Source organism: Acomys russatus, chromosome 4, assembly GCF_903995435.1.
Source record: "Acomys russatus chromosome 4, mAcoRus1.1, whole genome shotgun sequence".
NCBI lineage: Eukaryota > Metazoa > Chordata > Mammalia > Rodentia > Muridae > Acomys > Acomys russatus.
In genome coordinates, this window is record NC_067140.1 from 46888557 (window position 1) to 46916211 (window position 27655).

Here is a 27655-nt window from a genome sequence, read left to right on the forward strand (position 1 = left end):
CAGCCTGAGTCAGTAGCAGCAGGAGCCAGTGGCTTTGCATAACTCCTGCTTGAGAAGTGGAAGTTGTTAGGTTCTGCTGCAGGGTGTGGCTGGCATGCCCTGTCCTCTACCTAGGGGTGGGCCTTCCCCTCTCCCAGAGACCCTTCACTATGTAATCCAGACATTTTGGTTCCCTGGGCCCCTTTTGGCCCTTTCCCACTTCCCTCTCTCCTTCCCTTCCCCTCACCCCCAGCACTTGCTCTCCTTTCTCTTACCCCTCCAGTGCCACTTCCAATAAACCTGCATTTATATATTATAGCTCCGTGGCCATTAGCTCATTCTGATATTTAATCAACCAGAGGCAGGTAACCATCCCTACCAATCCACCTCTACTATCCCTTGCTACAAATCCTCAATCTCTCTAAACAGCACTCCCAGCTGGGGAGGAGTGTTCAGGGTCACGAGCTTCTGGGGAGCATTTTAAACCCAAACAGTCCCTAAAGCCTTAAAACAAAGTGAAGTAAATTTTTATGGCAAGATACAAATAGCTTGGTTGTGTGGCCTCATGGGCCTGGCTGTCATTTGAGCAAACTGTTTAATGCTCACTCTTCTAAGTCTAAAAAGAACATGTCTTCTTTCTGTAGCCTTTGCAAAAATGATGGTCTGGAGCTGAGCTGTGTGCCACTTCTCATCTGGGTTCGCTTCCCTCCTCTCTGTCTCAGTCTTGCTTAGCCGTGCCCTCTGAAACTCGCTCTCAGGCTAGTCACTTTCTAGCATCCTTGGCCTCTTCACTGCTTCAACCTCAGAACAGCGTTCTGTGTAGGCTCCTGGATTGAGGCTGCCCATCTCCCTGCGCTGTTAAGGGAGTAACCAAGCATTGAAGGCCTTGCCTCTCTACTTGGCTTCCTGCAGGTCACTGGGATACTACTGTCTTCACTTCCAGTCCTTGCTCCTTCTGTGGTCCTGAGGTCAGTTCCCTTACCAACGGTGTCATCAGCTCATTTCTGTGCTATTCACTTTAGAGCCAAGTTCGTGGTCTGATGATTTCTGCTGTTCTGTCTGTACTGTAGCTCCTATCATTTACCTCCCCTAGATAATTTTTTCAGCACTCTCATCTTTTGTGAGTCCTACATTAAGCCTACTTCAGTCATTTACCCCCTGCCCACATTTGGACTGTGTAACTACTTCTGACCTCAACTTTCTCTCTCTCTCTTTTTTGTCTCTTCAGTTTTCATATTTTTCAGCCTTATTAAACCTTCAATCCATGAATCCTTATACTCCCATTATTTCTCTGGTCAGATTAAGGCCTGGTATTATTCCTTTATCTTGTCTCACCAGTATTCTTTACTTTTTTACCCTATTGCTTTTTCAAATCTAACTTTTATTTAATGATGAGATCCATCCTTTTAGTAATCTATGCCACGGTTTTGTGAAACACTCTACTGCCTGGTGGGACTACATTGGATCATATAACTGAATGTGGGAGTCATGAAATATTTGTCAGCTGTAAAAGGTTTCTGGATGGGTCACAAGCAAGTATTAATTCAAAATCAAATGTGTAATATATCCAAGCTATTTGCACACATTCATTATGGCCATGGCTTTCCCCATCCAGGACAAAGAATACTATCTGCAATACCTTGTCTCACACTTGAGACTGTTGTTTGTATGTTATGAGTTACAGTTTTTTTCCCCCTGTATTTACAAATATCTTGGCTCTTACAGAGACATAATGGATTAATTTTGAAAACAAAGACTTCACATTTTTCTATCACTGTTCATCTTGGTGTAAACATGAGATTAGTGTATCTTTGAATTGTATTGTATTAGATAAAATTCGATCTTAAAAAACTGCTGGTGGCACTGATAAATAGTTTCAGTGGAAAAAAAAAATCATTCAATGATTTTTGGCTTAGGATGAGGATAGGATTTCCAGCAGCTTCTGATGGCCATGAATATACTTCTGTGTCAAATATTCAGCAAAGACTTAAGTTTTTTAAATGAAAAATAGGCACATCTATTTTGTTCTTACACATTTTTTTCTAGTCTTTAATTACTGGTAAAACTATATTAAATGAATTTATGGTTTATTATCAGCAGATATTTGATTTGTATGCCTATGTACCCGACCAAGATTGTGTAAGAATTTTTTGGGTGAAAGGGGTTGTACATTGAGAAGTTTTAACAAGTGCCAACCTAGTGTATCCCAAACTAAGTGCTTATACAGACAGCTTCTGGCTTCAGGAGATGGTTAAGGGGTAGAGATCGGCTGCTTGTATGTAGTGGTTTGATGGAAACTGAGGCTTGTGCTTCATGGTGGTGCTGTCTGACTTTTGCCCAGATCATGTAACCTCTCTGGGTGGTAGTTGCTTCATCTACATAGTGACGGTGCGTGGCTCAGTGATTCCAGCATTGCTTTTACACAATACATACTAGCTTCTTAGGATTAGCAAGATGGCTCAGTGGTTAAGAACCTTGAAAAAAAAAAAAAAAAAAAAAAAAAGAACCTTGCTGTTCTTCCAGAAGACTCAGGTTTGATTCCCAGGACCTACATAACTGCTCACAACTGTCTGTAACTTCATTTCCAGGACTCTGTTCTGGCCTTCCTGAGCACTAGGAATACACACATGCAGTCAAAACATGCATATACATAAAAAACAAAACAAAACAAAACCCCTGAGCCTCTTGTTCTTGTTTCAGAGGCAGCTGCTCTGGCCTTAGTTTCTTTGTGTGTAAAAGGAACGTTAGAGATGGAGGGACAGTTTGGCAGAGCAGTTATTATGTGTCCTATACTAGTACGGCACCATGTGCAAACAGACTGTCTTGCCATAAGAGGTCTCTAACACAGGAAGATACTCAAAGAATACAGACAGGTGCCCAGAGAAAGTGCAAGGTGATATGGGGATTACTTTTCTCAGGTTTCATAGGAGGGAGTCATTGTGACTTGCAGGGTTATTGAAGAGAAGGGTCACCTGCTGGACAGGCAGGTGTGTTTCTTCTCACGTTTTCTGGCCTTCTCTGGGCCCTCCTACCTTGCTTAAGATGAATTAGAGAGATTGAACATCAAGGAAAATGAAAAGTTAACTATTGACATAAAAGCACCAGTTCTTGCAGTTTTCCAAGGATTTGTTTACTATGGCCTTTGTAACTGGGCACAGGTGCTGGAGGGAAGGGTGAGAGGACATTAGACCGGAGAAAATTCTGATATTGGGAGTTTTGTCGGTTAGAAATATACTTGAGGAAACATAACGTCTCTGGAAAGCAGTGTGGTGGTTCCTCAAAAAGTCAAAAATGGAATCTTCAGATTGTCCAGCAATTCCATTCTTGGAGATGTCTCCAGAAGAACTGAAGGATCTTTACACATTTTCATCATGGCAGCCTTCCTCCTCCTCCTCCTCTTCTTCACTGGCTTTTTTCAACACAGGGTTTCTCTATTTAGACTTGGCTGTCCTGGACTCACTTTTTAGACTAGGCTGGCCTCAAGCTTGCAGAGATCCACCTGCGTCGCCTGCCTCTGTCTCCTGAGTGCTGGGATTACAGGCGTGTGCCACTGCGTCCAGCTGCCAGCGTTATTCTTAATAGTAAATGCAGAGATACATCTCAAATGCCATGACACATGAATGGATAAACAAATGTGGTGTGTATATAATTGACTATCACTCCGTCTTAGGGAGGAAATATTTCCTTTTGCTATAACATGGATGAACCTCAAAGTTACTGTTACAGTGATATATACTAGAAACAAAAGAATATATATGGTGTCACCAGTTATTGCTTGTTTTGACGTTTCGAGACAGGGTGTCTTTGTGTAGTCCCTGCCCTGGAACTCGCTCTATAGACCAGACTGGTCTTGAGTTCACAGAGATCTGCCTATCTCTGCCTCACAAGTGATGAGACTGAAGGTGTGTGCCACCATGTCGTGTGAGCTTGAGACTAAATCCAGATCCTCAAGTATGCTTCAGCGAGAGCTGTGCCCTTGAACTGCACCCACACCTCGCCACTGCCACCGTGTTTAAGTTCTAAGGATATATATACCCTTTTAGACAGTTTTGAGGGGTATTATTTACTATCTCTCATCTAAAAATGGTTTCAAGAGGTTGTTTTGTAAATGTTCTCATATGTTAAAATAAAAAGTTGACACGAGTGCTTTTGGTCTCACTGAGTGTTGGAATATTGCAGGTGAGGGTGAGCCCTGCGTTGATTAAGGTATGAGAGCTTTAGGAGAGAGCGGCATGCTAGGGACCTTTCTCCATAGTCCTTGAAGGATGGTGGTGGTGTAAGCACTAACAAGGCAGCTGTTTCTCCTACTAAACAGTATTACTGCACAGGCATGAATAATGTTCTCTTCCATTATAATCTGGGACATTTGACCTTATAGCTCACTGTAACAGAAAGACCATAGATTTCTGCTCCATCTGTTGTTATTTTGCTTGACATAAGACCAGAATTCTTAGGAAGACAACAACAAGAAACCCAGCTCACTAGCCTACCTACTTATCTACCATTCACGACGCCTTATTCATGGTAGCTCATGCCTGTTAATTCTAGTACTTAGGAGGTGGAGACAGGACGATAAGGAGTTCAAGGTCATCCTTAGCTACATGAAACCATGCTTCAATAAAAAGACAACAACAAAAGAAATAAAAGAAGACCCAGATGTGAACACTGAGTACATACTAGGCACCTATGAGCCATTACTTCTCAGTTGCTCTGGGTGCATGTCCACAGTACCTGGTTCACTGACCTATAGTCATGAAGGTGCTGTTGTCTTTCCTACAGCTGAGTTCTGAAGCTTCTTCCTCACTCTCACCCTCAACTCCAGGGCAGCTGTCCTTTATCTCAGTGCCCTTCTCTCCAGCTCCAGTGTTGAGTCCTCTCACTGATCAGCCCTTCCATCTTAGAGGCAGAATATTTGAAGTTGTTACGTTGTTGGTGTCATGCATTCATTCGCCCTCCGGAGACACCTTCTGTATACAAAGTAAAAGTAATGCCTTAAGGTGCATGGAGGCCTCTCGTTTAGAAACTGTTTTCCTATTTCCCAGCCTTGTGGTAGGGCAGGTAAAAGGGATGCGTCCCAGTTTGCCCAGGGAGAACCGGTGAGCCTTTCTAAGATCAAAAAGCCATCATTTAATTTTAGAGTTGGAAAGGGTTTGACCTCCCATCCCAGAAGACAAGCTAGAGGCCCAGAAGAGTTAAAGGGCTTGCCTCAGGCCACATGCCCCAGGTTTGGCTAAGGCCTTGGTGCATGGAGGCCTCTCGTTTAGAAACTGTTTTCCTATTTCCCAGCCTTGTGGTAGGACAGGTAAAAGGGATGCGTCCCAGTTTGCCCGGGGAGAACCTGTGAGCCTTTCTAAGATCAAAAAGCCATCATTTAATTTTAGAGTTGGAAAGGGTTTGACCTCCCATCCCAGAAGACAAGCTAGAGGCCCAGAAGAGTTAAAGGGCTTGCCTCAGGCCACATGCCCCAGGTTTGGCTAAGGCCTTTGGAAACCACATTCCATTTTAAATCAGAAGTTGAACCACACAGTAAGGTTCTGCCTCTGTTGTACACCACATGGAGAGAAGCAAGAAGAAAGGGGGCTTCCTTAGTGCAAGGGGTTAGCACATCAATAAAATGAATTATTTTCCTGTTTACTATGTGAAAAAATTCTGTCTGTCTGTCTGTCGGTTTTTTTGAGACAGGATTTCTCTGTGTAGCCTTGGATGTCCTGGAACTCACATTGTAGTCCAGGCCTGCCTCTGCCTCCAAGGTGCTGGGAGTAAATGCGCACGCCACCACACCCAGCTCAAAAACTTCTTAGCAGCTGCAGTGATGGTAGTTCATAAACTTCGGGAAGAAAGATGTGCACCAAATAGGAATGGATTGTAAAAGAGTCCTTCAACAAATTAGATTAGGGTGTGGGAGAAGCAAGTGGAAGAGTGTTCCATGTGAGATGTCTGGGGTTACTGTTTAAAATAACTGGTGATGGGTCAGATCTTGTTAATATATTTCTGATTTTGGATTGCTTAATACTCTTTTAAAATACAGTAAGGAATGTTTTTTTAGGGAAAGAAAATATACATAGTATAAATCCCAGCCCCCCCTTTAAAAAAAACATAGAAAGTACTTTTACTAGATAGGAGTGACAGGAGCACTCTGTGTTTCTGCTTGGTTCACTGTCAACTGCTAACAGTTTGCAAACAGGCCTTGTATGACTGTTCTAATGTGAAATAACATGGAGGAGAAACCAGCTGTTGTGGGAGGACCTAGCCAGATCATATCAATTTAAGTGGTGAGTCGTGAGTCGGTACTAGCTGCTAGAGAGTCTCATATTCTTCCAGGGGAATGAGGAAGAATTTAAATGTGACCCCAGCAGTAGTGGGGAGCTACTTGAAGATTGTGGGCTGATATATTCAAGGGCACTTCTTATCATTCACCACTGTTTGTAAGCTCTGTGTAACTCTAAAAATGCTGTGTTTTGTGTCAACTGTTCCATGTCATGATTTTATTTTTTTCTTTATTTTGTTGTTTATGTCATTCAAATAGCAGAAATAGGCTGTGGTTTCAGTATTGTTACCGTATTAGATGTTACGCCTTCTCGGCTTGGATATTTTGTTTAGAGGTCAGGGATCTAGCTCCCTGCTCTCCTGTGTGCTGCACTGTTTCTCAGAAAGTGTCTTATTTGTTAAACAAACACTATTTTGTTTTTTAGCATTTTCAAGGCAAAGTCTGCATAAGGGCTGAGGAAAGAGGCTATTTACATGGAAAAGGTTATCAATATTTAGGAAACCTTGGGGAAGATCTCTTGGGGAGCTATAAAAATTACAGCGTATCTTTCATAGGGTTGATGTTCTTGCATGCTGCATACTTTTTTACTGGTTCTCTAGAATTGAATAGCAATGCTCTGCTGGAGCCAGATTGTTAGACCTGGGCCATCAAGGCTAAGCAATTGCCCAACCCTTAGCAGTTACCATCAGAGTGTGCAGAAGTACTTGCTGAATGATAACACTGTCCAAGCATTTGACACAGGTTATTTTATTTAATTCTCAGAGCAAGTGTGTAAAGTAAATGGCATGGTTCATTATTTTGGAGAGGAAAGGGAGGCTCAGAGGTTAATCTGTTTCTAATGACTGACACAGCTACACCTAGGGGACGTGCCTCAGTGGTAGAGTGCTTGACCAGCATTCGTGAGGTTCTAGGTTCAATTCTTGTTAGTGGCACCACACACAGAACTAATCTAAAGTGGAGTTTGAATGTGAAAATAGCAGCCTTGAAGCAAAGTTGGTCATTTCCTTCATTAAGCTAGTCCTGCCTGAGATGGAAAGATTCTTGATGTACGTACGTATAGGTTTCTGAGGATTGTCCATTTCAGATGTGGAATCATTTCATCCTGAAAGCTGAGAAATGTGGAAAGGAAACAGTGACCCAAGAATTACAGAAACAAAACATAAACAAACCACAGGAAGAGCCATCTGTGCTACAAAATCTCTTTGCAGACTAAAGCATGGCATCAGGCCATGTAGTACCCTACTCATGAAGGTGATGTGGTACCCTACCCATGAAGGTGATGTGGTACCCTACCCATGAAGGTGATGTGGTACCCTACTCATGAAGGTGATGTAGTACCCTACCCATGAAGGTGATGTGGTACCCTACCCATGAAGGTGATGTGGTACCCTACCCATGAAGGTGATGTAGTTTTGGTTCAGTGGTCTTTCCCAATACCTCCAGATGACTGCATGAGTGTGATATGTGAGAGTTGTTCACACACATACACACAGAGACAGAGACAGAGGTGGAGGTCAACACCAACTGTCTTCTATCTCTCTTTGTCTTCTTTGAGACAGGGTCTTTCACCGAACTCTGAGCTCATTGATTTGGCTAGGTTGGCTGCCAGGAAGGCTGAGGATATTCCTGTATCTTCCACCCAGTGGCAAAATTATATGTACAGTACCTTCACGCCTGGTTTGTACCTAGGTGCTGGGAATCCAAACTCAACAACTCAACCCCTTGTGTTGTGCACTTTACTGACTGAGCCATCTTTGCAGCCCTAGAAGCTTTTTATTTCCTAAGGGAGTAAACGGGAACATAATTTAAATGACAGGTACAGGGAGGAAATGGGCTGCGGAGTAAGACAGACACAAACGGAGGTCACTTTAAAGGGACTAAGAAGAATGCAAAGGATGAGGCTGCTATGGAAGAAACTAGAGAAGAGCAGTCCAAGCAGATGATGAAGGCAAACGCTGGGGGATGAAGGGTCTGAGCCTTAGCCACGAGGAAGCTGTCCTGAGCTAGGGGTTCAGGGATGGATTGAGATGGGGTTAGGAAGAATAAAGGAGCAGCTTATTGGAGAGCAAATGGTGCTCCAAGGCCGAGGTGCTATCTTTCGTTTTGTTTTGATTTGATTTAAGATTGCGTTGGCTGATTGGGAGAGGGATAGGAAGTGTGGAAATACGAAGATCAGACAGGAGACTGTAGTAGGAGTCCAGAAGGGCTGGGGCATGAGGAGGCTGTGTGCTCAGGCAGTGGAGGTGAGGTGGAGAAATAAAGGGAGGTGAGCCCAAAGAATGCATCCAGTGTTTTATCACAGCAGTGAATGCTCATAATGAAAGCCCATGAAAGGTTGAATTACATTTTATGTGTGTTGTCTTAAAGGAGATGAGCGCAAAGAACATTTTGGAAAAACATTCATCATCAAAACTTACTTGTGTCATTGCCTTCCCTTTTGTCCCCTGCAGGCAAACCTTCAGCTATCTGGAGAGCTTGGCTGGCCAGGACAACTTGTTCCCTGAGCTCTCTGGTTTAGCTATATTAGTGTGGAGTATAATCTGTGTGTGTGTGTGTGTGTGTGTGTCATTGCTTAATTGTTGGCATGTAGTGACTCAACTGGCAATTTAAATTAATAGACTGTGCATATAGGCATACTATTGTTCTTAGATCTCGATAGAGCTTTGATTGGCAGTTAAGTGATGGTGTGTTCAAATTAATTACTGCAGCTGAGAAAGAGCTGGGAAAACACGCTAGGAAAAAAACAGATAGCTGTAATGTAGGAGTGAGAGGAAAAGATTCAACGTGAGAGTGAGCCTAGAATAAATTATTCTGAACTTAAAGGCGAGAGTGGGTGCCAAGTGGGGCTCTGACTATCACTGAGGTACAGCTCATCGCCCCACAGTGTCACGGCCTCTCCTGAGCAGTCACATAGTGGGTCCCGTCTCTTGTCTTTTGGGATTCTGGCCCAGTCAGTTCTACCTCAGGCAGTCTCTTTCTCACATGTTTACACACACCCTCTTTAAACTGTGTTTCTTTTTCCTTTGCTCTTTTAATTCTTGCCCAGTTTACCTCAGGAATTTTTTTTTTCTTTTCTTTCCTTTGTTCTATTCTAGAGCCAAAATAAGAAGGAAAAATCCTAGTCATGGTTAATATACATGAGGTTCATGCTGGGATAATCATATTGACAAATGATCCAATTACCAAATCCTGTGGCTGCTGGACTTACTGATTTCTTGGCTGCCTTTGTCAGTGCAAATTCTTTTTCTCTGCTTAACTCTCTTCCTTTAGGGTCTAACCTCTTTTCTAATCATTTCGGCCTGCTCTCCCCTTCCCCTTTTTTCTTTTTTGCACTGCAAATTGAATTGCTTTTTAGAAATGTTTTCTCAGCCATTTTCTTTATTTTTTCTTCTCTCCCTTCCTAGGAGATGCCACCACTCCTAAAGTTTCCATTCATTATAGTGCTCACCTCATTAGCTGTTCTTCCTCCCTCGCATTTCAGCTCAATTCTGGGCTTGAATTGAAATCTATTTCCTAGTTAGTGTTACAAGACAACACACCAACTTTTATCTCTTTATATGACAGCAGGCTATTCTAAAAAAACAATACAAAACAAAACAAAAAAACAAATAAACCTGTGGAGGAAAAAGTGTTTCCTCCAACTTCTCCTCTGAAGAGACTATTTCATCAATCTGTCCTTAAGTCTCTGACTGTCCACCCTTCAGTCTTTCCCCCTATCCACCCATCGATCCATCCTTCTCTGCCCCATATGCTGGCCTGGTAGTTCAGGACTTTATTTTCATTCACAGATGAACTTTCCACTTCAGCTTTCCCTCTCCTTTTCTTCTCCGCCTCCTTCCTTATTTTCTTTTTCTCTACCCCCTCCCTCCCCCCAACCACTTAGATAAGGTTTCACTGTGTAGCTTTGGCTGTCCTGGAACCCTTTCTGTAGACCAGGCTGGCCATGGACTCAGATCCACCTGCCTCTGCCTCTGCTTCCTGAGTGCTGGGCATTAAAGGCATGAGCCACATGCCCAGCTTCCATATTTTCAAATGTTAATCGTTTACCAGTTTTTCCTGCTGAAGATCAAACGTGAGGCCTCATGCACGCAGCCTTAACCGTCGTGACGTTTCAATTATTCCTGCCTACTACCAGACAGAATGATTGTACATTTGTTGGCTTATGTGTGGCAGGTACATGGAAAAGGCTTAAAGACTCCTGCCTATTTGATTCTAAAAATAATTTACAATAGCTTTTGATAAGTCAAGATAAAATACAGGACAAATGAGAGGACTAGAGACACCTCCTCCAGCTAAGTTAGCAATAGAAATTCCTGAATCACCCACCTAATATATGTGTTTGTAAACAAAATTTTAGTGGCAGGTGGAAGAGGGGCGGGGGATCCATTTCTGTCATTCCTCACTGTCCAGAGGATAGGAGGAGTTGTGCAGAAGAAAAACAGCTATTCTTGGAATGGAGATCAGAGATAACTTTCCCCCCAAGGGCTCTGAAAAAGGGAATTCCCTGCAACATCATGAATAATCTCGTTGGCATTCGTACTGCCATCACTTTGGAGGTGATTGCTGCTTCTAACACTGCTGAGTGTGAGCCAGCAGAGGGGATCAGTGTGTAAGTTCAATAAAAGTGGTTAAGAGTGTGGGGAAAAGAAACATTAAAAAAAGAGTGTGGGGAATGTACACACACCACAATTTCTTTGTAAAGCAGTCTTCACTATATGTGCTCAACTCCTTGGTCCCATCTGCAAACCTATTATTTCTCGGACTTCATGGCTCTGAATCTGAAGCTGTTATCTTTAGGTCTCAGCTACTTTGCACATCTCTCATGCTGTTTCCTGAGTGGCCCTGACCATTGAGTCTACCCTACCTCGATGCCCAACCCTTTGAATAAATTGCTTTCCTCCCATCAGGATCAGAAATAATGTCTAAGTTGCCGTGCTAATAGGATTTGCAAATCAACAACCTACAGAAGTTCTTTAATTAAAACTGAACACATGAACACCACCACATTAACTCATTTTTTAAAAAATTCAGGATTATTTGGTAGGAATTTTATCTCATTTTAAATTAATATGCATTGGGGTGACTAGTATTTTTTTTTTAAATATTCTTTTAAAGATTTATTTATTATGTAAACAGTATGTATCAGATCACATTATAGATAGATGGTTGTGAGCCACCATGTGGTTGCTGGGAATTGAACTCTTGACCTCTGGAAAAGTAGTCAGTGCCCTTAACCGCTGAGCCATCTCTCCAGCCCTTTTTCGTTGTTGTTGTTTTTTATTTTTGTTTTTCGAGACAGGGTTTCTCTGTGTAGTCTTGGCCATCCTGGACTCACTTTGTAGACCAGGCTGGCCTCGAACTCACAGCGATCCGCCTGCCTCTGCCTCCCGAGTGCTGGGATTAAAGGTGTGCGCCACCACGCCCGGCTTGTGACTAGTATTTTTAATAAGAAGAAACTTTACTTGTTTTGATGTGTTTGTGCTATTTTGTAAAAATTCATTTGCTAACTACAGTTCAACTGACTTACTTAGAGTCAGTCTGGAACTTTTTAAACTATTTTCTTATTAGCACATATTAATTGTAGGTAATAATAATAATTGATATTACTGGGATCTTAGTCTTGTTAATAATAGAATTTAGAAACAGATTCAGAAAGAAACTTGAAGGCAGTTACTTTAGTTTTTGAGAAAAGAAACAACAGAGCAGGCGAGCTGAGATTCGGCATTTGCCAGGAGAGGGGAGAATAGGGAAAGTTTCATTTTTTGATTAGGGTTCTGGAAAGCTGGCCTGTTTCAGCAGGTAGGGCAGCAAACAGTAGTTTATTACAGCAGACATGTAGTCAAAAGTGGACTAGATGCTTCAGAGAAAGAACGAGAAAGCCCAGGGAAAGCATGCTTAGATTTTTGTCCAGAAGAAAAAAATGAGCAGATCCCATGGCAGAGGCTCTGTGCCCAAGTGGCTGCATGGAAAAAGGAGTTCTCCTGGGAAGGACGAGTGAGTATTCTGCCTTGTTAAGGGAATAATTATTCCTCCCATCTTCCTCTGGGCCTTAGGTGAATCAGCCTTCTTAAAGGGTGGTCTCCTGATCAGTTGGCTGATAGGCCTAGTTGGAGGAGACAATAGTATGTAATATCCTAATCTTTAAAGCAGATCAGATTGTCCTATCTCTATCCAGGGCCAGAGGTGTTGTTTTGAGGCCTAGGGAGAGGCAAAGTTGCTGTTTACCTTTCTAGTGTTATGAGGGAAATGGGAGGTGGGGGTCCAAGTCTCAGAGTTGAAGTATTGTTTGTGAATTGTTTCTGAGAGAAATTGTTGTTGTTGTTTTGTTTTTCACATTCTGGATCATAGTGCTAAGATATTTTTATTTAAAAAAAAAAATACTCCAACTAGGTGCAGGTGAAAGACGCCTAGGATTTATCTGTTAGATTCTCATCTTGATTCTTTAACTAATTACTTGATGCTTCTGGTATTTAGTTGTTTTGTTATTAAAAATGATATGATTAAACAGTGGTTGAATAATGGCAGGACAAATTATCAAAGGTGATTTCAGTCCTGGCATTGGTCAAGCTACTCAGTCTTGGGATTGATGTCCTGAAGTCAGGATTTTCATTCCTGTTTATAGGAGTAGGGGCCTAGGAACAGAGATTACAGGGTTTGCACAGGGTTGGATAGCCAGTAAGCAGACAGGCTTTTGGCCTGGCTTCTGGAAGAAACTTTTAACCACTATGCTTTCTAGTTCCGTGGTTCTATCATGTGCTATTTATAGGGCAAAGCCTGTATTTTGAAATTTTGAGGTAGTAAAATTAGTTTTACTGAAATTCAGTTTTGTATTATTCTTCCCAACCTATTTTTAATCCAGTAACTTATATTTAAATGAAATGTTACTCTTCCTTGTTTGTTCGCAAATGTGTTTGCATGTGAGACTATTTGGCCATAGCAGCAGACACAGGGAGGAAGTCAGTCACTGTTCTTTGCCTTCCAAGAGCAGTGGCGTGTTCTTAGTGTATGTCTAGCTGGAGACCCAGCATCACGAACAGGTATGTTTTCTAGACCCAGCCTTCTTTCTACAGTGAGGACTTTGGCTCTCTCTGAAGCACTGGAGAATGGTCAAGCATGGAAAAAAATTTTTTTGGAAGTATTAAGTATTTAGTATGGTCACTATGTGAAGTATTTAATGGGTTGACTGGTCATTTACTCCACAGATACTATGACTACTGATTGTGTTAGAGGCTTGATATGAAATTGTGAACAAAGCATAGGTCCTTAAAGAGACATCTGGGTAGTTCTACAGACTTTTGATCCATTGTCATCAAACTACAGCTACTCTCATATCATCATATGAGGAGCTAGTCTTATTCAAGCCTTTTCCAATGTGGCCCAAACCAAAGCTTTCACCTCTTTCCATCACAGCCCATCAGCCATCATTCGACTGTATCTATTTCTGTTGGTAGGATGGTCAGTTTATTTATCAATCTAGGATACTTTTCAGAGTGAAAAAAGTGTATGTGTGTGTATGACGGGGGCACTATTAATATTTATGTTGGGATAGTAAATGTAAGCCGGGATTGTACCAGGTTAAAGGAAATGTATTTTCATTCTACTTATCTGAATTGACGCCCCACACTTAACATTCTTGAATTATAATGAAGGTGTGTGTGTGTGTATGTGTGTGTGTGTGTGTGTGTGAGAGAGAGAGAGAGAGAGAGAGAGAGAGAGAGAGAGAGAGAGAGAGAGAGAGAGAGAGAGAAATGGCTCTTGGTTTTTGTGGAGTTTGTAGGCTTAGGTATGGTTTTCCTTGCAGGAATTCATTTTCAAGTCATCCATAGAAACTAGAAATTTTCTCAGATAAGTGTCATAAAGTAATAATTCTCACTAAAGTGTAAAGTAACAACTCTGAATAATCTTTTTTTTTTTTTTTAGACAGAAAACAATGAGAGGGACAGAGAAAGGTAGAGAGAGAGAATGAGATTCTTGCTAAGCAAATTTCGTGGCAGCACATAGTTTTTTGTTCAGATAAAGAAATACATATTTAACCCATATTAATTGTAAAAGTCAAAAAAAACTTTTTGTTGTTGATGGTAACATTGACAAACTAATTAATTGTTACAAATAGAGCAACCTAAAAATAACATAGATCTGCCTTGAGTGCTTTAAAATTTTACATCTATTTATCTGCAAATGTGTGTGACTGCACATACACAGGTCAGCAAACAAACTGAAAGAGTTCGCTCTATGTTGGCAGCAAGCTCCTTTACTAGTTGAGTCATCTTGCAGGCTCCGCTTTTAGAACTTTTGTTTCCAGAGATTCAGGGTTTCTTTCATCCTGAATATGTCATTAGTGATTTTAAGGAGTTGTAAGTAATTCCCAAAGAAGTTACTTGAATGATTTTTTTAATAATTCAACATTATTGATGCATGTCTTTTCATAGTTCTCAGATATTGTCCTCTCTCTCAGTTACAAGTTTTAGTAATTGTTAAAAGAGTAAGTTTTGGAAAATGGCCATCAAAACATGCAAACAGATAAAAACTGAAACAAAAGTCACTGTCTGGGCAAAGGGGGAGGGGAGTGAAAGGGGTGGTGGCAATGTTTGTGAGAGATGTCTTGACACCTCATGGCCTGAAGGGAGTGATTGCTCCACCAGCCTGTGTTATGGGGGTGGTGAAATCCCAAGACTGAGTGTAGTTGCTTTTAGGTTTAAGCCATGACTGTTGGCTATTGGCCTTTAGGCTACAACCAGAGGGTGAAGGAGACAGAGACAGTTTGTTTCTTGTTTTTGTTTTTTTTTAATCATTACATTGCTGGGCATGGTGGTGCATGCCTTTAATCCCAGCATTTGGGAAGCAGAGGCAGGCTGATTGCTGTGAGTTCGAGGCCAGCCTGGTCTACAAAGCGAGTCCAGGAATGCCAGGGCAACACAGAGAGACCGTGTCTCGAAAAACAAAAACAAAACAAACAAAAAAATCATTACCTTATCGAGGGGTGGTCTTGTTGAGGTTATTTACAACCACTTATGACCAGTAAGTGAAAAAACTACCAAGATGTTATGTGATTGTGACAACCTCAGCCTAGCCCAGGGTAGCCTGATGAAAATGTAGCTAGGTCAGTTTAGCACCAATTATCAGAGCATCTGAAAGTAACATAGTATTAAAGCCTTTGTAATACCCCTGGACTCTGAGTGGCATCCTTCTGATGGTTTCAGTCCATTTTAGCATTGTCCTACAATAGGAGAAAGTGCTAAAGTAGGAACAGAACGAAGGAGAGGCATTAAACATTACTTGATCCACCGGGGCAAGTCTGGGTGCTGGGGAAGCAGCTGCAGTTCTGACTTAATTTCAATGGAGAATAAGCAGTGCTGAATTTGAATAGCCAATTCCTTGAACTCGTCGATCTCCCTGTGTCAGAGAGGACACATGAGTTGGTGAGGCCACAACTTTCACTTTACAGTCTGGGTGAGAAATGAACATACATGCTAAATCAATCTCCATAAACCATCCTTACCTTTATTTTGTTTGCCTCCTGACATTTTTTTTTTCTGTTCTGTTTCCTTCCTATCTCTCTCTCTCTCTCTTTTTTTAAAGTTAGCTCTCAAGCGTTAAAATGATTTCACAACCCATTAATTGGTTGTGAGCTGAAGTTTAAAACTACACGTCTAAATAGATTTTTTGTGGGTATACATGTTTGAAGGCAAGAACCATGAAGTAATGTTTTCCTATCAGTCCTGTTAATAAGTATAATAAATAATGAGCCATAATAAAGCATGAACCATTTAGTTAATTAGAATATTTACCATAATACATGCTGTTGGGTTGCTTTCCTTATGAATAGTGCATTTTGTCTGCTAGGATGAAGTAATTGAGTGTTTCCAATCTGCTCAGACGGTAATCCTTACAATACTTCTTGTTGCTGTTAAATGGTCTATTGAAATAGCATTTTGTCTGTGTGTCTTGGCTGGTAATGAACACTGTTTTGTCATCATAGGGTTACCAGAACAGCTGTTGACACCCAAAGAATGCCTAAGAACGCCCATTAAGTAGCAGAAAAAAGAAATCATAGTTTTAACCCCGTTCTGTTTTATATGATGTCAGATGGTAGAGTACTTGATTATGTGGAAACTAAGGTTCTTCTGTTTCTGGCTATCATTCTCCAGGATTAGAATACTATATATTTTTTTTCTCTTCAGAGTATATTCCACAACTGAAAACTGGTCTCCATTTAAATAACACAATAAGGAAAACTAACCGAAAAGAAGCTGAACTGTTTTTCAGCCTCACTGGTTTTTGTTATTTATTTTTATTCACTCCCTTTAGAACACGCCTTTTAATCCACGCATGCTTCTTTGTGGTGTGATAGAGGGTCACTGTCTTCTCTAACTTATAGGCTTGTGCCTCCCTGAGGAACACACCCTAAGCGTCTCTGCGACTGTGTTACCTAATCAAGAGCATAAACAATTTCAGCATAAAATACTATGCTTGGAGTGAAGTCATGCGTCGTTCTTAATTACTGAACTCTTATAATTTTAAGGGGGTGTGTGTTTAAGTCTGCTCATTCACACACTTGCTAGCACAAGCAAAGGAGCCCACACTACAGGCAGGAAGAAGATGAATCTGAAGGGTTCTTGTTTTCTACTAATGCTTGCAGTGTGCGGGATCAGGAATGCTAAAGTGGGAGTCACAAGGAAAGCTGTAGCCTTAGAGTTACAAGTGACTAAAAAGTGTTTCACAGTGGAGAAAGCTGAAATCAAGAGATCTGGAAGCCTTCTTCCTGGCTTTTGTCTCATTGTCCTATATATGATATTTCTATAGCAAACTGGGCATGCTGAAATGACAGCAGCTTTTCATGTAATTGAAGTTCTGATTTCTGAAGGCCACTTAAAACACCCTGAGCTGTACCTCTGCTTACCTTCGGTGCTGCTCTTATGATCTGTAGTCATCCGGTTCATAATTCTTTTTTTTTTTTTTGAGTTCAGGTTTCCTGATGATCATATTTTTTGAAGCTTGTTATTTGTAATTCTCTAATTTTTTGATGACTCTTTCCTTCAATGACTGATTTTATCTCATTTGATCATGATTTTTTTATATTACCCTTTTCCTCCCAGAAAACACCCTCACACACCTCAGGATACCAGTTACTTAGTTCAGTGGCATTTAGAAAAAAACAAATCCAGTGGGGACTATTATTTGTATCCTGACAGTATACATTATATATGCATATGTATACATTTTATATATTGTTCTATAAACTATATACATTAATAATTTTCATATACCAATAGTTAATTTTTTATGTGATATGCTTCAATGTTGGCTATTCACTATGTGTCTTTCAAACAATAGTATTTGTCACAAGCTAAATAGATATCATTTCTTCTCCTGTGCTTCCTGTGCTACCAACTTCAAGTGTTTGTGAGGGTTTTTGGAGGTACTGGACTTGGTATGCAGGAAAATATCAATGGCAAATGGTCTACTGGTCAGCAAGTGTCTTAACCCATTTATTCAACATACACACATTGTGCCTTCACTGAGGAATATCATCAGTCTAATGAGTGAGACCAAAGGTCTAAATAGTAACTCTGTACAAAGTAGCACATTTCCTTACTCTCTCTTTGTGTGTGTGTGTGTGTGTGTGTGTGTGTGTGTTGTGTGTGTGTGTGTGTTGTGTGTGTATGTGTTTATGTGTACCATGTACATGTACATGCCTGGAACCATGGAGACCAGAAAAGACTGTAAGATCTCCTCAAATAGGACGTAGAGATGGTCGTGAGTCTCCTGATTATGGGTGCTGGGAACTGAGCCCAGATTCTCTGCAAGAGCAGCAAATGCTTTAACCACTGAGTCAGCTGTCTATCTGCAAGTACACCCCAAATGTACTTGAAGTTCATTTGCAGTTCATTGAAGGTTTCCTTCCTTCCTTCCTCCTTCCTTGCTTCTTGTTCTTGTTCTTCTTGTTCTCGTTCTTGTTGTTGTTTCTTCTTCTTCTTCTTCTTCTTCTCCTTCTTCTTCTTCTTCTTCTTCTTCTTCTTCTTCTTCTTCTTCTTCTTCTTCTTCTTCTTCTTCTTCGTCTCCTTCTTTTTGAGTGTCCTGGACTTGCTTTGTAGACCAGGCTGGCCTTGAACTCACAGAGATCTTCCTGCCTCTGCCTTCTTGAGTGCTGAGATTACAAGCATGGCCACCATGCCTGGCTCTCATTGAGGGTTTTCTTGAGCTTTTGGTCTAACTTGATAATTTCCTCTTGTTCTTTCATGTCTCTCTACTGCTTTGTGAAGCTTTTAAGGGTAAGTCTATGTTTTGTGTGTCTCTGAACACAGGCACACACACAATAGGTGCTCAGTAAAGAAGGAGAATAGGTTTGGCTAAATGTTGATAGCAGAAAAACAAACAAAAAAACCAGGAAGAGGAAAATAATCAATCTAAAACCAAAAGAACCCTAGTTTCTTGATTCTCCCACATGTCTGTAAATCACATTTTTGGTTTTCCATAAGGATTAGGGAGAGAAACCTCTAGGTATAGAGTGAATGTTTCCCCCGTCAACAGAGATGCCAGGAGGCATCTCTGTCATCTATTGACGACCACAGGAGGCATCTCGGTCATCTCTATCATCTATTGGCGGTTACAGGAGGCATCTCTATCATCTATTGATGGCTACTGATCTATTTTCTGTCTCTTAACTTCCCCTTTTTTTCCCAGGCTACTTTGCCCTGGCATAATGCATTTGAGACTCCTCTGCGTCATTGCTTGCATCCTTAGTCTGTGTGGCATATTACTAGATCACATTCCATTGAGTACACATTCAAGGGATTCCCTGTACCTAGATACTTGAATTGCTTCCAGTTTTAGGCACTGATACCATTCAGACCTAGGATTGCTGTGCCATATGGGTTTAAGTGTATGTTCAGTTTTATCAGAAACCATTGAGCTATTTTATAAAGCAGCGGTGCCTATTGCAAGAGCTCCATACGTGTATGGAGCTAGTTATTCTGAAGCCTGATCAGCATCTGTCACTGTCTGTCTGCTATTGCCCTGTAAAAGTCTAATAGCTCTTTTAGTAGCTCTATGGGTTAATTTGCATTTTCTTAGTAATTAATGCTAAATATCTTTTTATGTGCCCCCTCACCATTTGTAGATCTTCTTTGGTAAAATATTCATTCAAGTATTTTGTCTTTTAACTTTGGGTTTGCTTGCCATCACTGATTTTGAGAATTTTTCTCCACATTGTGTTTCTGTGTGCCTGTGACCTTGGCAAGGTTTACAGGAAGTAGATGTTCATGTTCCTCTGGTTTAATAATATGTTTTCTCAGTGGTTTTTTTTTTTTTTTTTTTTTTTTTTTGTGTGTGTGTGTGTGTGTGTGTGTGTGTGTGTTTTAATATGTTAATAATGACAATTCAGTTTTGAAGTATTTTCGGCAAACATTCTAAAAGGTACTAAAATGGAGGTTTTAATGATAAAGTGAAATAGATGTTCTTCCTCTCTGATATGAATGTTTAGAAATTTTCAAAGTTTGAACGTGACATTTTCTCACACACAAGTTAGGAGGAAGATCTTATACTTGGGATAGTCAAGGGCCTAGAGCAGAAAATGGCTTTATATCTTGGTAACTTTTTTCGTTGGTAATTAGCACTCACTTTTAAGTATCAGTATGGTGATTGTGGAGTATTCTAAAGAAGTAAGTGTTTGGTCCCCTCTTCCAGGGAGCAGGGGCTACACTTTGGTATTTGAATCATTAGGGAAGAGGCTGGTCAGCATGGAAGCCTTTGTACCACTGTCCAAAGTTGTTTGCAGTAGGTATGCTCACGAAGCATTTAGAAGCATGTCTGTGTTGATGTCTAGTAGGATCCAAAGAGTGCCGAATAAAACAGGGCAGAAGTCTGTGGAGAAGCATCCAATTAAAATACCAGATGTGCAGTTCTGGCCCTGCCTGCATTGTGAAGTCATGGTTCTTCATGGATATGTATTTGTTATTTTCAAAATGCAGAGATTCTATTTTTGTATATGTGAAGCTCGTGTGTGTGTGTGTGTGTGTGTGTATGCCTGTGTGTCTGTGTGTGCGCACATGCGCTTGTGTGTGAAAGTCAGAAACCAACCTTGGGCTCTCTTTCTCAGCAACCTCCAACTTTAGATTTTGAGGCTGGGTCTCTCATTGACATAGAGTTCTGTGAGTAATCTAGGCTTGCTGGCCAAAGAGCCCAGGGGTCCTTCTGCCTCTGCCTCCTCAGCGCGGGGATTACAAATATGCACAACCACACTCAACTCTTTTCTCTTAAATCAGTAATCTTTCTTATTGTTGTTTTTTGTTAGTTTTGCGTTGTTTTGTTTTGTCTAGACAGGATTTCTTGTAGCATAGCCTGACCTTGAACTCATTGTAGGCAAAGATGGCTTTGTTTCCTGATTCTCCCCTTGTATCTTTGAAGTGCTGGTTTGTGGTTTTCTGGTGTTGGGGATCAACCCCAGGACTTTGTGCATGGTAAGCAAGTACTCTACCAAGTGAGATACATTCTACATTCTGCTTTAAATGTGAGTCATGGATATTTGTTGAAGGTTATTTTTATATAAATATATAACATTTTATAGGTTTTTTTTCTGTTTCTCTCTTACCTCAGCTATCACACAAATAACTGAGACTCTATATTTGTTTATAAAGCTTTACAGCACAATCTTGAACAATTTCAGTCTCTTCTTAGCCCTTTATGTTATTCTGACTTCATGTTATCCAAAATTCCCAAGTTACTTGCTTTTTAGTTCTTTCTTTGCGGCGGCTGACTCTTCTTTACCTCTCCTGTACCTCTGCCTGTGGCAGAATCCCCTACTTCCTCTTCTAACTCCTCCTCCCCTACCTGGCAGGTTCCTCTCCCATGCTCCATGACTGGCTGTAAGCTGCTTTACTGGCATACAAAGAACAGTTAGGGGACTGAGTTTATACATTAAGACAGGAGATTCTCACAACCAGATGCTGGGGATGCAGAAATCAGCATTTGAATTACACAATAACCTTATACTAAAAGAGACTGAACTGGCGAGTGGGGGAGGCGGGAGTCATGTCTGTGTGGCATACACTGCCTGCTAAGCTATCTTTTTGGCCCAATAATGCAGTTTTTAAAAAGTTAAGTTTAACTAAATGTTGAAATTATACCTTACATAATTGCACGTTAAGAACAGTGGGGATGATGGGTTTCAAAGTGAAAACTAAATGTCAGCATATTATTTGGTATGAGAGCTTTACCGTTCATCATACCCTGGCTTCTGCACCTATGTACATACTAAGGATATTGTATGGAGCTAGTGAATGGATGACAAGCTTTTCACTCATTCATTTATTTATAATGGTAAAGAAAGCCACTAGTTAACTTCTTACTCTTTTTGGCTTTCAGTGGCAGAGATGTGGTGTATATAGGCTGCAGGGAAAAAAAGAAACCGAAAATTTTGATGTGTGTTAAACTTTATACCATTGTATGTGTATATACAGAAACACATACACCATTCTGTAGTGTATATAGGCTGCAGGGAAGAAAACCAAATTAATGAAGTATATTAAATGTTAGTACTTAGAGACACAGAAAGACATTTTTAGCAGAAACATTTTCTTCATTTTGAAAACGGAAATAGGCACCAAGAGATGAACATGCTTTGAACTATATGATATCTTTTAAAAAAAAAATCTATAATGATATCCACAAAATATGGTTATATGTGGGTGTTGACAGTGTTGAAGGCTTTATTTGTATTTTATTATTACTATTATTATTTTTTAAACAACAAAGGTTACTTTGTGATTATAAAAGGTAGAAAGAAAGATTATTTGCCTGTTAATATTGAAAAGTATCAGAAAGGAAATTTAATTCTTGCTTAATTTTAGGAAACTGGCATGATGTTAATTTTTATTGCTTTTTGATGCTAGAAGCCTTCTTTCCAAATGTTTACACTAAAGGCATTTGTTAATAATTTAAAAATGTTTATTATTTATATTGTGCATGTGTGTGTGTGTGTGTGCGTGTGTGTGTGTAGATTAGGAACAACTCTGTGTAATTGGTTCTGTCCTTCTCCTTTTATGTGGGCCCTGAGATTGAATTCAGGCCACAATTCTTAGGTGCCAGCAGTAGCTGAACCATTTTAGTGGCCTACGGCCCATGAAGAATTTTTCAAAGTTGCTTTAATTTGGGGTTGTACTGTAGACATCTGTTATCTGGAAATTGGCCTGCTATTTCTGGTTGATTACCAGAGACCCTGGAAAAGTTATTGTGAGACTACTAGTTTGCCATAACCAACATGTACTATTGGAATTAAAGTCCACCACCAACCAGTTTTGTTGTTCCTGTTCTGTTCTGTTCTGTTTTGTTTTTGTTTGTTTGTTTGTTTGAGACAGGGTCTCTCTATGTAGCTTTGGCTGTCCTGGAATCACTCTGTAGACCAGGCTGGCCTTGAACTCACAGAGATCCACCTGACTTTGCCTCCTGAGTGTTGGGATTAAAGGTGTGTGCCACCGCCCCCACCCCAAGCCTAGTTTTATTGTTACTGTTTGTTTTTTGTGCCTCCTCCCTTTGTCTCCTCTCAGAGAACACATTTAAGAACTGTGTGCCATATCTTGTATGCGCTTTCATGACTTTGGAGGTGTATAGTCAACAACATGACAGTGAGAGGGCCATTTCAAGTAATGCAAATTTAGATAACATTCACTCCCATGCTTAAAATTAAATAGTGCTGAGGTCAAAGTCCCAGACACAGCTCCCAGGGAAGCATAGTACAGAGAATATAAAAGGTGGGGTGTGGAAACAGAGTCTCTACTGTGGAGATGCTTTAGTGTTCCTAGGTTTTATGGGAGGGAAAAGATGAGAGTTTAACCACAGGGAGATGTGTCAGTTTCAATGAAAACAGTTGCACCCTGTAAACAGTAATGTCGAAATCAGTGACTGATGCTGTTTGAGTGTTCAGGTGTGTTTTTTTAGTGGAATGCTGTGCTGTTGTGTGTCTCATCTCTGTGGTGGAGAGTTGGATGCATTGTGCTGCGGGGGTGGACAATGTAGACTTGTGTTCTGTCTGTTGTGAAATCAAAGATGTATAGAAAAGATTTTCCCTCCATCCTGCCAGACTACATTTTAGATTCTGTCTCTAGTGTTCTCACCAAATTGCTTGCAGTAATCCTAATCTTTTTTTTTTTTTTTTTTTTTTAATGCATTGGTGTTTTGCCTGCATGTCTGTGTGAGGATGTTGGATCCCCTGGAACAGGAGTTACAGACACTTGTGACCTGCCATGTGGGTGCTGGGAATTTAACTCAGGACCTCTGCAAAAGCAACTAGTGCTCATAACTACTGAGCCATCTTTCCAGCCTCCCATCCTAATCTATTTGAGAGAGGATCTTGTCTTATTCCTACTGAATTTTTTTTCTTTTAAAAATGTAATTTCTTGTGCCAAGTGGTCGTGGTGCATGCCTTTAATCCCAGGACTCAGGAGCAGAAGCAGGCAGATCTCTGGATTCCAGACCAGCCTGGTCTTCAGAACGAGTTCCAGAACACCAGGCCTACACAGAGAAACCTTGTCTTGAATCCCACTGCCCCCCCCCCAACTTTTTTTTTTAACTTAAGATGGTGTGACAATCAGTATTTGGTCCTTAGCATTTTCTTTTCTTTTCTTTTCTTTTTTTTTTTTTTTACCCCTCTTTTTGTTTTCAGTGAAGTGCTTAGTCTGATAATCTCTACTAGATTAAAAGCTATGACTCCTGAAGTTTGGAGTTTTGTTAAAATTTTAGGATCTACCTTCAGTTCTAGATAATGTCACTCCTCAGAGTGTCTATAGTTCTCTTCCTGTAAAGGGGTCTCCGCTTGGGAGGCACCAACCATGTGATGCTCCGCCTCCTTTTTAGTCCTGCTGGATTCAGAGGACCTATCTGCGCAGCCAAAACAGGTGATGGGAAACAATAGCTATTACTTGGTGAGCTTACTTACTACATGTGACTTGACATTTTCTGATTTTCCCAGCAGTCTAAAGTACATGATTTCTGCCTCTATTTTAACAGTGAAGTATCCAGATGTCCACAGCTCAGCAGCCTGCCAAGGTCACACAGCTAAAGGTCACAGTACTGTCGTACGGGTGAATCCTGGGCTCTTGGCTTGGAGGCATTCTTTTCTGTTGAAGCTGCCCTTCAGTGGTGTTTGTGACTGGTCCTGACCTTGTGTGGCTTTCGTTTTGTTTTCTACGTTACATTTATTCTGGGGAAGGAATCCTAGAATGGTGAACCACCAGGTTCAGTATGATGCCTGGCTGGTAGACTGAGCTGCTCGTGTAAGTTTAAGTTTACTGATTTGTGAGAGTGTCTTGTAGCTGAAGGTTTCTTAAAATCATATTTAATTAGTTACTTACTTACTTTAGTATGTATGGAGGTGTTTTCCTGGCATGTATATCTGTGCACCACATACATGCCTGGTGCCTGCAGAGGCTGACAGAGATTGAGATCTCATAGAACTAGAGGTGCAAGTGGTTGTAACCCACCATGTGGGACCTGGGTATTGAACCCAGGTTCTCTGGGAAAGTTGTCATTGCTCTTAATGAGGTATCCATCTCTTCACTCTTGGCTGAAGATTTCTAAGCAACTTTCTTTTACATAAATATTTTATGTGAGTTCCATATATTTGTAATTGCCAGCTAGGGCTTCTATTTGTTCATTGTTGCAGTGTAACTCATCACCCAGTATGCCTTCTAACATCTTATTTGTGAAGTCTGTGCATCTTGGATTCTCTTGTGTGTGTTGGTGATGTCAGGTCTAGAATCTACTCTTGGTACTGTCTGTAGGTTGTTTATCGCCATTAGCTCTCATTATTTTAAGTGGGTACCCACCCGCCTTCTACTCTGTAACCACAGGATTCTAGGGCTGCTGTGGAGATAGTATCTTGTAGTTTATCCCTTTCACATCTTTTTACTTTATTCTTAAGTGTTTTATAACTGTAGTTCTGATAGTGCAAGGGAAAACATTTTTTAAAAAGAGCCTCCGGCTAGGTAGGGTTTGTGTGTAAAATCTCTTAAAATATTGGAAGTCTTACTCTTGACCCAGGACTTAGAAACAAAACCTCCCCATGATTTTAACATACATTAGTTTGTAAATACAGAGTCTCGCTAATTGTAGTTACAGCTCACAGCAAACTGCCTGTTGTGTCTTGTTACTTTGAGGGGGGAAAAGTGAGCTGTCTGAGTGTATGTCTGTGTGACTCTGTGTGAGTGTGTGTTTCTCTGTGTGTGAGTGTGTGTGTGTGTGTCTGTGTGGATGAATGTGTGTTTTGTGTATGTTTCTGTGTGTTAGTGTATATGTGTGAGTCTGTAAGTGAGTGTGTGTGTGTCTATATGTATGTGTATGTGTCTGTGTGTGCGTGTAAATGTGTGTTTGCATGTGAGTGTGTATGTGTCTGTGTGTGCATCAGTGTGTGCATTTGTCTGTGTGTAATTGTGTGTTTTACAAAATGCTGAATGCAGCGAAGAGTGTTGGAATAAATGGTTTCTAATTACATAACATGCCGTGCCCCCACCTTTGACGTGAGATTAATTAGTTCACTCCAGACCTTTTCTGATGAAGTCAGTTTTTCTGATACTGTTGGACTCAACCTGAATTCAAGTATGCCAACCTTAAATAGTTTTGGGTGCCTCTGTACAAAGTAATAAATCAACAATTTATTGTACCCTTTATTGTTTTATTAGAATAGCTAAAAAGCAGCAAAAACATGATTTTACGGAATCACTGTTTACTCATATGAGACTATTGCTTTGCCTTTCAAATTAAAATTTGTGTTATATTCTTTAAAATGTTTTTGGCTGGGTGAGGTGGCACACATCTGTAATCCAAGCACCCTGGGAGGCATAGGCAGGCCAATCGCTGTGAATTTGAAGCCAGTCTGGTCTACAAAGTGAGTCTAGGACAGCTAAGGCTACACAGAGAAACTCTGTCTCGAAAAAACAAACAAAAGAACTGTATTGGTTAAGGCTCATGTGGTTTCAGCAGAAGTGGTTTTCTAAGGTAAAAGTAATGCATAGCCTTTACATTTTATACCATGGTAAACTGTTCAGAAAAGATCTTTAAGTGAACCTTGTATACTTTCAATTAAAAAAAAAAAAAAAAAGAGTACTCCTCCATGATAAATTTACAGCAAAAGGAGAATCATAATATCATGTGAGTCTAGGAAGCTGCCCAAGCCAATTAGTGTACTGCTTCATTTTAGAGAGAAGGGCAGACAGAATCAAACTGGGTGCCAGTAGTCAGAGTTGGAACTTCCTTTTCTGTCCACTATTCTGATGGCATTTCTCCAGTCTTTTGCCAAATTATTATTTAAAATCTTTTAACTTTATTGTATGTGTATAGGTGTTTTGCCCACATATGTGCCTGTGCACCATTTTCTTGGTACTTGCAGAGTCCTGAAGAGGGCATCAGATCCTCTGGAACTGGAGTTACAGAGGGCTGTAAACTGCCCCGTGGATACTGGCAACTGAACTGGGCTCCTCTGGAAGAACAGCAGGCGCTCTGCACCGCTGAGCCATCTCTAGCTCCTTGCCAATGTGTTTATGGAAAAGGAGTCCTTCCACTTTCCCAACTGATGATTGTTTCTTTAAGTAGCCTTGTGACCTGGGTTTAAAAGGAATACTTCCTGGAGAAACATACAATGTCTTTTAAGTTATCTATAGCAGGAATAGGGTCGTTTTTAGTGATAGAAAAATTTGGAATGCTTGTAAGTCTGTATGGTAGTGATAAGGGAAATTTCAAGCTATGAGGAATTTATGTGAATTTTGACTCCTCGGTTTGTGAGCTGTTTATAATCCTTTTCCCACTCAGTTGTCAAGCAGACATACACTACTTATGACTCATTGATGATTATGCCAAGCTCTTGAGGGTATTATCCCTCTCCTCTTTAGGTGCCAAGGAGTGAACCTGGGACCTTCCGAATGCTAAGTGTACTCTGTCACCAAGGCTCCCCATCATCGCCATCTTTCCTAATTTTAATCTTGGCATTATTCAGCCTTTGCTTTCTGTATTGATTAGCAGCGAGGAGACTTATAGGAAATAAATACTACGTGGGACAGCTGATGAGGCAGTTGAGTTCATAGAGCGCACATTTCCTCCTCCTGTTGGCTTTAGGTTATTTTGCCTCACCGTGAGCTTCGGCTTCCCAGTTAGCAAACAGTGATTAGGGGTGCAGTTTTATACCTGCCCCTTTTTGCAGCTTCTGTTCCTGCTGGTTTCGGTCCTACAGCTGTTCCTGTCATTCCCAGTCCAAGGCATTTTCCACCTGCCCTGGGAAAGGCTAGGAAGAAGCGGGGGAGGGCGATTCCTATTTCTAAATTTTAGTGAGAGGAAAGGTGGGATAGAGTGACTTCTGTACTGGCGAACTGAAGGTCTCTTACCTTGAAAATATTTTGTCTGAATGAACAGATGACAGTTACA

The 27655-nt window shown here is 40.8% G+C and overlaps 1 protein-coding gene across 2 annotated transcripts in view; it reads left to right on the forward strand.

Moving 5' to 3' along the window:
* Positions 1 to 27655, forward strand: part of Lgr4 (leucine rich repeat containing G protein-coupled receptor 4) — a 94776-nt gene that overhangs the window by 23967 nt on the left and 43154 nt on the right. The window lies entirely within an intron of this gene.